We start from the raw sequence: 16,876 nt of genomic DNA on the forward strand, positions 1-16,876 counted from the left end.
ACCACTAGCTGCTATTAGCTTAGTCGCTTACGATATCTGTATTGCACTTCTGCCTTGCAACTGGAAGGATAGCTAGTGTGCTGCCTTTATACCTCCTAGCTTCTGAGTGATCTCTACGACATCAAAGCTCCCCCGCCCCCCCATGTTTGGTAATTTGTAGTAGTTACTAAATGCTAGAATACTTCGCAGTCTCTTTATTTATTTTTTGGTAAATAATTTTTATTAATTTTCAATTAAAAACATCCCAGTTAATAACAAACCCAATCGAATCCAAACAGTCTCTTTAAATAAGGAATTTTCCAACTATATTATAGCAGTTTTCTTGAAATATGGAGGGGACACACACACACACACACACACACACACACACACACACACACAGATGTTTGAATCCATTGGATTTAACCAGCCAGCTTGGCCTCTAAAAGCAATGCTAACTCCGGTTGCAACTTAAGAATGCTGAAGGTGGTGTACAGGTAAGCACAGACTGATTGTTTAAGAGTCCCGGCCCTCTTTCTTGTGTGTTCGTGATTATTTGTAATCATGATGATACCAGGGTGGTTGCACATGATACTCCTTTTACTTCTGTATATGCCTGCAAAGGTTTCACCATGGACATATTGCTTTGTTTCCAATCAGTGCATGTTCTGTAACTTCCTGCTGAAATCCTGCACACATTCCAATGTATTGGTTTTGCCCCACATCTGTTGTACTATAGTGCATGAGTGCTCCTCCAGATGGCAATACAGCAATGCAATGACACTGGGGAAGCATTGCAGAGCAGCTAATGAGGTAGAATGGTGTGTGGATGGTCCAGGATAAAGCCACCATTAATGCGCTATTACTGTGTCATTGACATGTTGCAAAATGCACCCACACAAACACACCGGTTGTCCAAAGTGACCCAGAGCCTGCAATATCACAACACTATTTGTGGAATTTCCTGTCCCTTGTTAAAAGGAGTCTTCTGTTTGAAGGACTGTGCAGTCCAAGTCTGGTTTAAAGAGCCCTAAGGATGGAGACGCAGTGGGACGCAGGTGGCGCTGTGGGTTAAAGCCTCAGCGCCTAGGACTTGCCGATCGAAAAGTCGGCAGTTCGAATCCCTGCGGCGGGGTGCGCTCCCGCTGCTCGGTCCCAGCGCCTGCCAACCTAGCAGTTCGAAAGCACCTCCGGGTGCAAGTAGATAAATAGGGACCGCTTACTAGCGGGAAGGTAAATGGCGTTTCCGTGTGCGGCTCTGGCTCGCCAGAGCAGCGATGTCACGCTGGCCACGTGACCCGGAAGTGTCTCCGGACAGCGCTGGCCCCTGGCCTCTTAAGTGAGATGGGCGCACAACCCCAGAGTCTGTCAAGACTGGCTCGTACGGGCAGGGGTACCTTTACCTTTACCTTTACCTTTACTTAAGGATGGAGAGCAGGGCTTGCTCATCACCTTTGTGGCAATTAGAGAACTGCAGCTAATCTTGCACCAAAGAGTTGCCCCATTGTATCAGGAGACATTCTGTCCATAAGGTACCAGGAACAGCCTTACTCCTTATCTGGTTACCACATACCAAAGTGGTACGCATAATACAGAAGAGGCCCATGTGCTGCATGAAGGTGCTCAGAGAGTCCTTTGTTTGCTTACAATTAACCAGAGTCCTTATATGGAATCTTAGTAGGGCGTTATCCCAAATGATTGGAAGGTACTCCATGCATATGTATAGTCTTAGCAGATAAGGGAAAAGTATATTAGGAAGCCCCCTTCTTCGGGAGGGTGCTCAGTCCTTTTGGATGTTAATCCACTCAGCCTGTCTGTCTGGCCAGCAAAGGCGATAAACGTTCCTTTCTTCTTTTCATGCAACAGCGTGGTATTTTCCTTTCAGCCTGTTAATTTGCAACACCTTGAGGTTGCTCATCAAAAGTTAAGAGCCAGACAGCAGGCTGAGAAGATGCACAGGTTCACAGCCTTTCCCACTAGAATGAGAAGAACTGTATGCCTACTTAAATCATAATCATTTAAAAATGTATACCTATCAACTAGCATGTGCAAATTTTACAGCAACGTGTGTCCTTTGCGATGCAATTCCTCTTTTGGCAATGAGTTATTGGCCACCTTAGCATGTCCTGATCTAGGACAACAGTTTGATATTCTATCCCCAAATTATGGGGAGAAATCTTGCTCTCTCCATTTCCAAAAAGGGCACCAGGCCAAATTTGCACCCTAGCACTGGAGATTCAAAGATCTAAATTAATGGCTTATTTATTTATGGGGGTGGGGGGAGAGAGAGAGAGAAAACCAACAGAATGCTCATGAAATGATACGGTATTCCTGCAAGAGGAGAGAATAGCTTTGCTAGTGCTTGCCATTTCTTTTTTCAAAGTGCCAGATAAGGAGTTCTTCACTGATTTGGTGGGTGGAGGCGAAAGCCTCCAAAAGTACAAGACAATTTTTCATTTTACTTGTATTCCTAGAAAGCATTCTGGCCTGCCAAATGCGAAACCAAACCAAGCATTCGTATGTTGTGTTGCTTTCTCTGCTCCTAGATTGGCAATAATTGCTAAAAGCAGAATCATGTAGAATTACACCAGTACGAGGGGAGTGGGAGGCTGATGTTATAGAGAACCCAGAGCTGGCCTCCCTCTTCCCAGGTTACAGACTCCACTGGCACATTGTCCCCATTTGTGGTTTAAATGTGTGCAGGACTATCCTGGCCTTTCAGCTGCAACATAGACACATACAGTATAAGGAAACTTCTGTCGAAGGACAAACAACTCAAAAATATCCTGGGTGGGCAACTAGACATACCCTAAAACATGCACTCAAAATTTGGATTCCAGTCAGCAGTCCCTTTCCAGTTTGCACGCCACTGATTCCAAATCAAGGGCACAAAGCAAATGAAACTTCTGCAAGGCTTTTCGGATGGGGCCCAGGGCATTTGAAATGGAATCTGGCCCGGTACCTTTTCCAAGTAGCACCTGCTATCTTTTATTAAACCAGGTTGAATGTCACAGGCCCTTTGCCAGCAGGTGTCAGGAAAAGAGCAGCTGAGCCAAGGAACTGACGTTGTCCTCAGGGTTAAGGGGACGATGCAAAGCAATGCAAAGCTCTTCAGCAACCCATCTAAAGTGGGAGTCTTGTATTTCAAGACCAGCCTCTTCTCCTCTTCCCAGTTACCTCGCTGCCCTGAAGGCCATTGGCCACAAGCCAGGATCTAAATTTGGCAAAGCAAGCAAACAGATATTTCTTCTTCCCTACCCATATGAGCTGACAGTTTGAATCCTGGTTGACTAGGACTGGCAAGGTACAAACTATTTTGTTTCTCTTCGGATTTTGCTGGTTCTACGTATGCAAGGGACTCCAGTATGCTCAAGAGGTCATCTTACCACCTGAAAACTTCTGGCACCATCCCACCCCACCCCACACAAGTGATGGTTTGCCACAGTGTTGTTTTGCTGCCTCATGGGACACATTGTCACACCACCACTAGCCAGAAACATGAAGACCGTCTAGGCCAGAGGACGAAAACCCGAGGCCCAGGGCCAAATGTGACCCAGGGCCCAGGGCCTCTAGGTTTATTTGGTTCTAAGAATTCTCTCCAGGCCACACCCACTTTTTCCAGGCCACACCCCTCACATGCCCTGCTTCACACACATATTTTTGCCTGACTGGAATATGTCCTTGAATTCTGACAATGCTTCTTTTTCTGGATGGAGGATACAGAAGAATGCGTGCAGAAACTAGTCCACTGCACATAAGTAAAATTTATTGTGAAGAGGTCTATGTGAATCTGAACTTATGATAGGGTTTATCTCCGTAGATCATAGCATGAGGATAAGGATCAGCATAACTCTAATCTGATCAGACACCCTCCATGATGAACTTTGGTGACGCTGGAACTTCCAGCCTTCTGAAAGGCACTCAGGCATATCCTGAGTTCACCGACATAAGGACAGGTATACATACATTCCTTCTTCCTCTCTCCGCTTCTAGCGTGAGTTTATGGCAAAATTGTCATGCCCACGTTTCTGTAGGACAATAGTTAAGGTCCTGGGGCCCAATGCCATGCCAACCCTTACCTTGCCTTCTACTGTCAATAAAGATTTGGCCTTATTTTATCCCATTGCCATTGTACAGTCTGGTTATTTTGCTGTTCTCATGGGTCACATAATGTGCTTGCCTGGGCAAGTATGCACCAGTAATTTCAGTAGGACATATTCCCCCAAAAGGCTAAATATTGAACAGGTATCACATCTGCTGTATTTTCGGTGCTTACTGAATACTTTCCTCTTTCAACACAACTTTTAAGTAGAGATCTTTCCCAGTCTGTTTCTGTATTAGAATTGTTTTTTTAAAAAGTTTTTAGATATATTAATTGTTTCATTGCTTGCATGTTTGTCTCACTAGGCTCCTTTGGAAGGAAGAGTATGCTATAAATTTAATTAAAACTAAATAAATTTAATCTAAAGTTTAATTTAATAAATGAAAATTCATTTCACATCTGATATTACTACAATAAGCATAGTTACATGAAATGACCCACAGTTTTCATTTTCCTCATTCCATATATAGTGATTTTTGTTCATTTATCCAGGGAATTTATGAATCGCTCCCTCTGAAGCTCCTAGGGTAGCATGCAGTTACAAGAATAATGCAATATAATAACATTCAAACAGTAAAACAATATGAAACACAGAAACAAACAAGCCTTAAAACTACAATTAAAACAAGCCATTCAACATGCTGCAGCCCTTGAGCAAATAACAAAGTATTTGCTTGGCACGAAAAAAGACACCAGAGTGCCTTTTCAGGCACGCTTCTATGGGTACAGCATTCATAGCCACAAAGCAGTCAGAGCAACAGTCTGCCAAGCTCAGTATAGTCAAGAGTTCTCCAACCCTGTCAGGTCTGTCCACACATTTGGATTTTTCAGTGAGTGCTGCTTATTTATCTGTTTGTTTATTTGATTTATAAACCACCCTTCATCATAAGATCTCAGGATGGTTCACAGAATGAAATACAGGATAAAAACAAATAAATAAGTAAAATAAAATAGCAAAACAATAACCCACCCTTCCCAAAGACACATTTAAAAGGCTGTAGAATATTAATCAGCCCAAGGCCTGGTTGGAGAGGAGTGTTTTTTGCCTGGCACCTAAAAACATGCAATGAAGGCACCAGGTGAACCTTCCTGGGGAGAGCATTCCACAGATGGGGAGCAACTACAAAAAAGGCCCATTCTCATGTTGCCACTCTCTAGACCTCTGGCGGAGGAGGCACACGAAGAAGAGCCTCAGAGGATGAATGCAGAGTTCAGGACAGTTTATATGGGGAGAGGTGGTCCTTTCATGTATTACAGTTCTGAGCTGTTGGTAACATCCGCCCTGGACACCTTTGAAAAATTAACCTGAGCCTTGAAAAGCACATAGAGGTGGAGACTTAGAAGATGTCTGATGAAAGTCCTCAGTGTGCTGTCCAGTGTATTTTGGATAAATGGAAACCCTATTGGACAAAGAGCTGCAGAACAAGGGCTACTGTTTATATTACTGCTTCCTGTGATGGAAAAAGTAGCATGAGAAGTGGTGTTAAGTAGTCTACTGAAAGTTGTTCCCTTCATTCATAGCAGCACTCCCCTACTTTGCACTCTCAAAAATCGATCAATTTGTAAAGAATACAGTGGTACCTTGGTTTACGAACTTAATCCATTCCGAAAGTCTGTTCTTAAACCAGAGCATTCTTAAACCAAGGCGTGCTTTCCCATAGCAGCGGGGGAACTCAATTTACAAATGGAACACACTCAACAGGAAGCAAAACATGTTCTTATGCCGACAAAGTTCACAAACCAAAACACCTACTTCTGGGTTTGCAGCGTTCTTACTCCAAGTTGTTCACAAACTAAGCTGTTCTTAAACCAAGGTACCTCTATATATAGTTTAGGAGTGAGATCCATGCAATGGTAACCCACCTCAAACATTTGACTGTGACAATGATTCACTTTGAAACCAAACTCCTTCTGCTTTCTATACCACGTCAGCAATGACCACAGGTAATGTTTTCCATACTAAAAAAACACCCTTGCCATCATTTGTGAAAATGATCTTAAGTTTCACCTGTCACAAGCAAAGCCCAACACTATAGGACACAGGATCTTCTAATACTGACTGATCTAGTCTGATTTATATATAATATTGACCTGTAATAACCCTGCCAGAGGACAGAACATCCAAGCTGAGGAGAAAGGACACTAAAAGCTTTACTGTAATTTTGGAAATGCGTTTTCATGACAGGTACAGTGTCAACTGCCTGCTAATCCAAAAGCTTTGTGTAACAAAGTGCGAAACATCAGATTTCCCCCAGTATTTGATTGCCTACAATCATAGCACAACAGAGTAAACATTAACCGCCACGTCACCCTGGAGGGGCAGTTTGTACAGCGTTATATTTTTATGTCTTCCGCTCCTTTGTGAATCTGTGTCAGATTCAAGCCTTACATAACGGAGTTCAGGTTCTAATTCACATAAAGTCTATGAATCACTCTTTACCCATGTACATAATCCAAACCTGTGACAATCAGTGGAGAAGCACTTTAATTTTATTAAACTTATACCCCACCCCATCTTGGGTGGGTTAAAACAGTAAATATATAACAAAACAATAAACACACACACACACACAGAGGAGGGGGAGAAGGATCACACATATGATCCTTGTTCCCGACCACCCATTCACTTAATGTGCATAGATCCAACACAACATACAACTGTATGCATGGCATTTCGGTTCTCAATTGCACAAAAAGGACCCTATGTCTGTATGAAAGGGTCCCTATTTGCATATCTTAAGTTAAACACGTGGAGGTTGAGAGCAGAGCTGTTTCGTTCAATCGTGCTTCCCTTCAGGTATATAATGTAACCTTTGACAACTGCTTAAGTGTAAGTGAGGCAATGCACATGTACACCCATTTTTGTGCACCTTTTTACAGTGATGGATTTTTCTCCTGCGTTGCAAAATCTGGAAGAGTGTGAATTTTGAAGTATGGCTGTGTTTTGGTTTGCATCTTATTTTAGAAACTGTGAACTAGGGCTCATCCCCATTTATCTTTACTCCACATTTCTAGGCACAGGTCTGGGCTTTTCAGGTCTGTGTACAACAGATTCTTCCTCTGCCATGATGCTTTCCCCATGAAAACCTGCTTTTTGCTGCTGAATCAGAGGAAACAACAATCCACGCAAAACACAAAAAGCTGTTTGCTCCGATTGAGCGACAAAGATCAGCAGTGAAAAGTGCTTGGACACGAACTGGGAAAGCATGGCCTTAGCCTAGGAAGTGTGAGGCAAAAAGTAAGTGTGATTAAGCCCTTAGGCAGGTTTGCTTTTAAGTGCAGACTCAATCAATCCCCTAATCACCATTAAGACTTAAAATGAATTAATAGAAATTCTCTGTTCCTCAGTAATTCTTGGAACTGTAAAGCTTTCAGCAACATACCAATCTACAGTTTCCAAGATTCTTTAGGTGACACTATGACCATTAAAAGTGACACAAACCAACATAAATCAGTAGTGTAAATAGAACTTTCCAAAATCGATCCGTTTGTGCTTTTCCCCTCCCTTAAGTTCACGGTATTTCAGAGTTCCATATTTAGACTCTGGCAGAAGCAGAACTCTGAAGAGAAGAAAAGCAAAAAAACTACTCTCTGTATGTCATAAGACTAAGTTTATATGAGTTCAGATAGGGAGAGCATGGGGTGGGGGGAGTCATTCAATTTCCACAGGAGCAACTTTAAAGTAAACAGCAATGCCAAAAAAATCCCCCACACCTATTAATAGAAAATGTCACTCAGACATGGTAGCGTATCAATTCCCATCCCTGTTTGCAGAATCTGGTTCATGGAGTTTGTGTCTTGCTATAACAGTTTCCTTCTGGTAGGACTGAGACTAGAGTGCTTATAAAAATGGGTACTGTATCACCACTGATAGAAGGAATCAATAGACCATTTCTCGGTGAGGAAAGGACTGACAAGCTATCTGGCAGTCGGATGCCGCAGCTGGTATTAGCTTGCCTTCGACTGCCTGGTGATGCTTAAGTTGGCTGTTTCCTGATTTTGCTTTATTGATGTCAGACAAACCTCCAAAAATTGACCCAAAGAAGTTTTACATGATACACTTTAATCTTTAGCGTAGATCACTGAGCAGAACGTGGTGTGAAAGAAAAGAGCCTTGGCTTGGATGAAAATATAATGGCATGTGGCTTTGAGAACAAATTCTGAACTTCAAGCAGAACTAAAATCAAAGTTACACTATTCACCGTTTTCCCATTCATAATCTTCAGAGAGAAAATACTGATCAAGCTCCCCAAGCGACTGGCAATGGGAGAAGGAGAAGTAAAAGTATGATAGAGCTCAGCTTTGCAAATTGGAATGACCTTTTGGCCAAGAAGGCCAGGCTCTTCTCAAGCACACTATGGAATATTCACACACTGAAGCCTTGCTCTTATTATTTTTTTTAAAGAGAGACTATATTGAGACTAGAATTTCCATATCAGGGAAGTCAGAATACCTGCAAATTTTGATGCACTTGAGATCTGCAGCAATAAAAAAGGTTTCCTCTTATTCCTTTAAGACAATGTTTCTCAAACTTTTTAGTCTAATAGTCTGGTGTGCATGGTGGAATTGGAGGGGAATGCCCAGTTAGATGCCTCCCTGGACTCTAGTGTGTGACTTTCCTCTCTGTAGTGTACAGTCATCCTCAGGTGTGTAGCACACTGCTCGGTGATGCTATCTTGCCTAATTCTTAGACTATTAATTCACCCAATCTGGGTGTTGCACACAAATGTGTGTAACAAAATGCCAACAGCCACTTCTATTAGGCTGGAGGAGCTTTGGGAGTGGACAGCCTGAAGGTGAGGAATGGCAGGAGATAGGAAACATCAGAAGCTGCCTGATTCCAGGCCAGATACTACTTGTCCAACTACTCCAGAATTGTCCACGTAAGAGCACAAGAAATGCTCTGCTGGATGACACCAAAGGTCCAGCTTCCTGTTTTCACAAGAGCACACTCCCAACTTGCCATTCCCAGCAACTGCAATTCAAAGGCATACGGCCTCATCACTGGAGGCAGAACATAGCCATTGTGACTAATGATTGATAGCCTCACCCACCAAGAGTTTGTCTAATCCTCTTTTAAAGCCATCCAAGTTGGTGACTATCACTACAATTCATGGGAGCAAATTCAATAGTTTAATTATGGGCTGTGTGAAAAAGTACTCCCCCCCCCTTTCCTTAATTTTTAAACACGCAGTACTATCAAAATGAGAGAAAAACAAATTCTCTAAAAACTTTCTCTACACCATGCACAATCTGCCATTACTCACCTTTTCTCTAAATTATAAAGCTCTAAACTATAAAGCCCTTTTCTCATAGGGGAGTCAGTCCAACCTCTTTGGTTGCCCTTTACTGAACCTCTTCCAACTTAGACTGGCAGAGACTCTCCAGGGTCTCAGGTAAATGTTTACCTAATACCACATGTTGAACCTGAACCTCTTCCTCCTTGTTGACCCCAAGCAGAGGCACACTATGACACACATGAGTTCTACCTGCTATTTTTTTTTGTATGGAATGAGAATGAACTGTATGTACTCCTTCTATCCATAACATGACTATACTTCCTTGGCCATCATCTCAGTCTCCACTGCACTTTGGTTCATAAAGTGAAGGGAGGAGAAGATCAATTTAGTATTGATTTGTGATGCATGGATTGGGTTTTATTTCTGGTACCCCATGACTGCAGATAGTTTCTTGGAGTCTCAGCTGTTGCTATCAGTGCTGCAGCAAAGCATCTATGAGGAGAGGAAATCAAGTCCACTGCTAACAATGGCAATTAGAGTCAAGCTTTTACATCTGTACATATCCAGTCCTCCCATGAGCAGCAAACAGAATAATCTTATTAACCTTCATCCGGCCTTTCTGAAACAACTAATTCTGTCTCTTCTCTAGCCTAGAGTAATATCATTTGCTTATGCAATGGGAGCCCCTAGTAATACATTCTTTGGATGGAAATGAATATGTTAATTTCATGTTAAGCCCCCGCTCGCCCCCAAAAGGGAGTAATAACACTGGTCAGCATAAAGCATGCTTGGCACTGTGTGAATGGAAGAAAGGGGGGGAAATGCTTTAAAGTAAATGAGCTGATAACCTCCATTTCCTTTTCTTCTCCAAGTGGTGTGGCAAACCCATGGATCTATGGCCATTTCCACCAGCAAAAGAGAAGGAGAAAGGGGGAAGATGAGCTCCACTTTGGGCTCTTGCTTCCACTGTCCCTGCAGTGTATGTGTCTGTGTCTCTGTGTGTGTCATCTTTCAAATGCATAAAGACACAGAACTTTTCCTTAAGTAAAATTATTTTCAACTGCGTGCTTTCTGAAGAACTATACAACCAAGCACCAGGAGCTAGTTGGTTCTGCTGATCACAGGCCACTATAAACCCTAGAAAGCCACTGGCAGCCAGTGCAGACAATACTGAGCTAGATGGACCAGTATAATGTACAAGCCAATTTTCTCTGTTCCTGTGATTAGAGCAATAGGATTTCACCAATGAAAATTACTGGTCCAGTTCTTAAGCTCTTCGTTCTGCTTCTAGATCTTGAAGGATATGATGTAGCGGAAGTTGAGTGCTTTGGGTTTTGTTTTGTAAAAAGCGTAGATAGGAGTCAGATGCTGCCATGTGGACTCCTGCAACTGCTGTCTTAGAATCACTGTTGAGAAAGGAACTGTTGGGAAAGGAGGAAAAGGATTCCTTGGGTTACTCATGAGTAACTCTGGGTCTTACAGAACCACAAGAACCTACAGAGCTCAGTGCAAATGTGCCAGATATTTTACCTTCCTTAATTATATTTCCTCACAATTCCATGCTTAGGTCACTCCGCAGCTGGCAGAGAGTTCTGGGGATGCCCTTTTGCAAAGGGTCAGTTTACTTGTACGGTGGGAGAGAACTGGATATCTTTTTCTAATACAGTCGTACCTTGGTTTTCGAGTTTAATCTGTTCCGGGAGTGCGTTCAACTCCCAGAACAGTTCAAAAACCAAGGTGCGGCTTCTGATTGGCTGCAGGAGCATACTGAAGCCAATCAGAAGCCGTGGAAGCTGTGCTGGACGTTCAGCTTCTGAAAATCGTTCGAAAACCGGAACAATCACTTCCAGGTTTTGATCATTTGGGAGCCGAAACATTGGAGTTCAAAGACATTTGGCTTCTGAGGTTCCACTGTATCTGTTTATTTACAAATATACAAGCATAGGGGAACATACAATGCCCGTTTTAAAGAACGCCACTTCCTCCAAAAGCAACAACATGCCCTTGATGGCTTTTGAAAAAACTTACTTATCTAAACAAAGACTTCATTTCCATTCCTGACCCAAGCAAGCAAGCAAGCAAAGGAAAGTAAGAAGACCCTGCTGCTCATTTTATCATGCTGGGAAACTCTCCATTGTTACATTAGGTGGTGGAACTATTAATCCTCTTTCCTTCACCACACGCAGCCCTGAGTACTAAAGCATTATATTCTCATTGATTCTTCACCCGCTATTAAAATACTGCTTTGCAGCTTGATTAGACTGGGTGCGGAGCTCCACCCTGGAATAATAAGACACTAGATGTTCAGGACTAATCCTGTATTTTCTGGAACTCCAAGGCATTTGGACAAGACACTCAGCAGCACTGCGCTGGATTAAACCCATTATGACCTTCCAACAGAGCGGTAGCACTTCATTGTAAATTGCCATCAAATTTGGACCAGACGGTCTTTGGAAGGCAATGGTCTGATGCTAACTAAGATGGTCAAGAGATTGTGGAACCTTTCATGTGCCCTTCACACACCATTTAGGCTATTAAAAGGATGTTGCTGCACCATTGCTGAGAGACTGTGTCCCAGATCCTTGGAAATGAATGATTAGCTGGTGCAGAAGGAGAACATTGGCCTGGATTAAAAGCCAGTCAAGCGTTTGGAAACAAAATAGTTTTAACAAGAATGACTGCTCTTCAGAGTGGCATGAACTCTTCTCAGGTCAGAGCTATAATCAGTATTAATTTATTGAATTATTTACAAATATAAAAGCACAGGGGAACATACAATGCCAGTCTTGAAGCAACACCACTTCCTTCAAAAGCAACAGTTTTAAAACACAGCAAGCAGCTGCCAAGTATGTCACTCAAGGTCCTATATAGAATTTGACAGCAAAGTCACAGCTCTATTCTCCACAACAAGAAGGAACACGTCCCTGCCGGGGCTTGAACCAAAAGCCCTCCAATCCAAAAACAGCTGTTCAGACTACTTAAGTCCTGAATACCTAATGCAAAATGGTTCCCAATGCATTATATATACGGCACATGTGGTGCAGAGCTGGAGGGCTTTTGGTCCCTTGGTAAAGACATACTAGCTACAGACATAGAGAAAACAGACGTCTGCTGAGGCATGCTTCTATTTTAGGACCACGGTTTGCATGAAATAGGTTCTCCATCTTTAGAATAAAATTATATTTCACAGGTCTCTGTTTATTAAAATAAAGCTAAACATATTGATTTTTTAAATAAAAGATAGCCTTGGAATTCCATTGCCAAGGTATATGAAAAAATTGTGATTGATGTTTCATAGTATACACTTGAAATTTGCAAGGATGTGCAGGCATGTGGCTTTTAACTGAATGCTGTCAGTGTTGTAACTGACCCCACCTGGTCCAGGAGCACAGTTGCAAACGAGCATGTTATTCTACAGAACAAGGCATAAAAGAGCAGGCTAGCAAAACAGCTGGCAGGGAGCAACAATTTCAGAGTGTGAAGATAAAAGCTTCCCTACCAACATGGAACGGGGATTCTTTTGCTGTTGCTCGAGATGTTAGAGGAGAAAATCACTGATGCTCTACAGTCAGTGGATGGTGGGTTTCTATACGCAAGATGTAGTGATTTGTAGGCTCCCAAGCCTACCTGGGGTTTGGCTTTACCATCAGCCTGATGAAGACTGAGGTCAGGACTTTGCCAGCACTCCACACATCAGCATTGGTGACCACATACTTGAGGTGGTAGACGATTTTGCCTACCTTGGTTATACCATAACCAGCAACCTTTCCATCAATGTTGAGCTGGACAAGCACATTGGCAAGGTAAGTTATGGCAATGGCTTGCCTCTTCAAGAGGCCATGGGAGAATGTGATGTCTACGAACCAAGACAGTATGCAGGTCTACTAGGCTTGTGTGATGAGCACACAGCTTCATGGTGGTGAAATATGAACAACTTACACCTGCCAGGAGTGATGCCTCAGTGCCTTCCATATGCACTATATCAGGAAGGATTGGGGCATCACATGGCAGGACAAAGTCTCAAACAAAGATGCTCTCTCCCAAGCCCACATTCCCAGCATGTTCACACTCCTGTCTCAGCCACATCTCTGCTGGCTTGGTCAGGTCCACAGAATGGAAGATGGCAGGATCCCCAAGAACTTGCTCTACAGGGAGCTGGCTTCAGGCACCAGGTCCAGGGGTAGACCACCTCTGCATTACAATGATGTCTGCAAATGATATTGTAATGATCTCTGCATTACAGTAATGTCTGCAAATGATGGCTGGCAACACTAACTGTGCCACGTGGGAGTCCCTTGCTGATGACTGCAGCACCTGGAGACAATCAGTCAGGTTGTGTATCCACAGCAGTGACCAGAGGAGGAATGACCACTGGGAGGAGCGCAGAAAGAGGAAACATCATGGTACACCTGCACCAGCAAAATCAAATGACTTCATTTGCCCCAACTGCAACAAAACATGTCTTCCCCATATCGGTCTCTCCGGCCACAGCAGGCACTGTAACTCTCCAACAGTATGACTTCACCCTCAAAGATGCACTCTTCCATAGCCTCCTAAGACAGATGGATGCCAACCAATCAATAAGTGATTTGCAGGCAAACATTTGGGCTTAGTATTTAAATGTGCTTACTAGGGATATAAATCCCTAAGAACTTAAATGGGCTTACTTGTGAGTTGACATAGGCAGCTTCCAGACTGTCCTTCGATTGCAGTTGGGATTCAATTATATACCAGCAAATTCAGGTTGCACAATTAAAATGATGAAGGGATGCACTGGAAAGGGTGAGATTGCTTGATGCAACTGCATTTAACTGCAAAAACAAATAAGAATGAATGGTCCATAAGCAGGGATGATTTATAACCTCCCTGCAAACTCTGTGCAAACAAATCACAGGAACAAAGGAAGCAGCCTTATACCGACTCAGACCATTGGTCCACTGAGCTCAGTATTGCCTACATTTACTGGCAGCAGCTGTCCAAGGTTTCGGACAGGAATTTCTCCCAGCCCTACCTGGAGAAGCTTGAATTGAACTTTGGACCTTCTGCATGCAAAGCAGATGTTCTACCGCTGAGCTACAGCATTTCCCCTTAAGATGAATGCCTAATAAATGGGTCAGCTAGACGACCATGCCTAGGACTAGACTGTGAGTAGGATTGTTGGAGAATTCTGATGAAAAGGGAAACAGGAATGGAAATGGTTGAAGTTTTTTTTTAGATGTCCCATCTTTGCAATGGAAGTCAATCCACTGATTACAACTGGTATTTGCAGGTGTTGTTGCAGTTAGTCTGCAAACAATACAGAATTGATTAGGCCACCGCTTGCATTGTGTTTCCTTTCAATTGAAATGAACAGGATGGAATAATGTCAACCTCATCTATGCAATTTAATAAGTTACATAATTTTGCCACAGTGGGCTGAATAATGTAGTTTGGGGTGGAAGATGAACTGCAGCAGAATGGAAAGAGTGCTGCATGTGATAAATACATGGTGGAAAAGAAAGTGCCTTCTTATGTCCTCAGCTGTTAGTTTTATGTTTTAAATCAACATGAGCTTTCAGGGTAAAGAAAAGCAAGGAAAAGTCAAAACCTCATTTGTTTGAATTAGAAATTAGTCTAGGAGGCCTGAGATGCTATGCTCTGCATTCTGTTTGAAAGGTTTTGCAACCATATGCAATTATCTAGGAAGATGTGCTTTTTGTTTGAACTTACTGTTCCTCTTCCTAGCTAACTTTTCTCCCTGTCCGCTGCTTTAGAAATAAAAACCTGTGTACGGTTTCCTGTAGTTCAATTTCATGCAGGCCTTCAAAGGCTGCATAAATATACATCTAAATACTAAGTGAGCAACACTAATTATGTAAACAAGAAACATGAAAAGACAAGATGAAAGCTGGGCTTGGGACACAGGTGCTTACTAAGTAGACCAAGACAAGTGCTAGGAACTAAGAGCCTGGGCTTCTGTTGTCTTCAGTAAATGTTGCAGCATCACTTGAGAAAGTGGCCTTTTACCCTTCCAAAACAATCCCATCTTGCGGAATTGGGGAAACCACATAGGATATATATATATATATATATATATATATATATATATATCCCCCCTTTTTCTCTTACACACAGACACACTGAATTGGCCTTTCCAATGCCAGCACAAATGTAAACTGTGTTGGTTTTGATACACCAAGCCCCACAATGGGGTGGATTCAGAGTGCATAATGAGGCTGACAGACACTGTTTTCTGATGGCAGCAAACCCCGCCCCCAAAAGGATCCCTAGTCAAGTCATTGGGATGTCTTCAAAATAGCGCTAAGTCACTGGTTCCATCAGCTCAAGGATTTCTCTTTGGGCAATGGCATATTCCCCCCCCCCCGTGTGCCCCCCATCTGTTCTGGGGTCTCCCCAACCACAGAGCAGATATGGGAAGGGCACGAGGGTAGGAGAGCAGAGGAAGCCCTGGTGCACTAGAACCAATCATTATGTTTGCAGAACTATTTAGCTGAATATGGCCCATAGTATGAGTGTCATAGTCAATTAACTTATTTGTATATCATATTTCCCACATGTACATTGTGCTTGAAGTGGTTCACAAGACAGGCAATTTAAATATAATAACCCTATTTATAATACATCACAGTATAACATTTTCCATTCAAAAATGACAGTGTTTTCTGTGAAGAGGAACAAAATGAGGAACAGATTAAGGGAGGCAGGAAAAGGTTTAGTTATGAGCAGGGATGGGAAAATCTGTTTCTCATTTTTCCAGTTCGGTTCTCTACATTTCCACATCAGTTTGTGATTATTTTTCAGAAAGTCCTCATGAAAATTTATCAGTATCTTTGTACCAATTTCTCATATACTTTTGTATTAAATTTTGCCCAATGCAAACATTTTTTGCAAGCTAACCCCTCTCATAGAAAACATCTTTATGCACACTTTAGCCTATCTATTTTTCTTCACCTTACTTGGTTGGAGAGCTACATTGTAATATTCAGAAAAGTTCAAAATTCAAAGGATGACTTATGAATTGTTTCAGGAAGCGTGAATTAGGTACAGAGGGATGCGGGTGGCACTGTGGTCTAATCCACTGTGCCTGGGCTTGCTGATCAGAAGGTCAGCGGTTCAAATCCCTGCGACGGGGTGAGCTCCCGTTGCTCGGTCCCTGCTCCTGCCAACCTAGCAGTTCAAAAGCACGTCAAAGTGCAAGTAGATCAATAGGTACTGCTCCGGCAGGAAGGTAAACAGTGTTTCCGTGCGCAGCTCTGGTTTGCCAGAAGCAGCTTAGTCATGCTGGCTACATGACCCGGAAGCTGTACGCCGGCTCCCTCGGCCAATAAAGCGAGATGAGCACCACAACCCCAGAGTCGTCCGTGACTGGACCTAACAGTCAGGGGGTCCCTTTACCTTTTTACCTTTGACTACAAATTGAACCAAATTCTTCCTCCCTCCCTAGCTGAGTGAGGGGAGAGGAAACTCTTTAGGGAAAGGGGAAATTCAAGGGAGAGTCAAGAAAGAGGAATGGGAGAGAGGTTTACAGTAGTTTGCAGGGAGGCTACATTGCCCC

The 16,876-nt window shown here is 42.8% G+C and overlaps 1 protein-coding gene across 4 annotated transcripts in view; it reads right to left on the reverse strand.

The window, feature by feature from the left end:
- Window positions 1-16,876, reverse strand: part of RALY (RALY heterogeneous nuclear ribonucleoprotein) — a 195,138-nt gene that overhangs the window by 146,088 nt on the left and 32,174 nt on the right. The window contains exon 1 of one of the 4 annotated variants that reach the window (XM_081917278.1): window positions 13,989-14,105. The exons of the other annotated variants lie outside the window; for them this stretch is intronic. The gene's annotated coding sequence lies outside the window, so the exon portion shown is untranslated. Of the gene's footprint in view, window positions 1-13,988; window positions 14,106-16,876 lie in introns of those variants that run through there. 4 annotated transcript variants of the gene reach the window in all.

The sequence above is a fragment of the Podarcis melisellensis genome, assembly GCF_964234715.1.
Source record: "Podarcis melisellensis genome assembly, chromosome: 6".
Lineage (NCBI taxonomy): Eukaryota > Metazoa > Chordata > Lepidosauria > Squamata > Lacertidae > Podarcis > Podarcis melisellensis.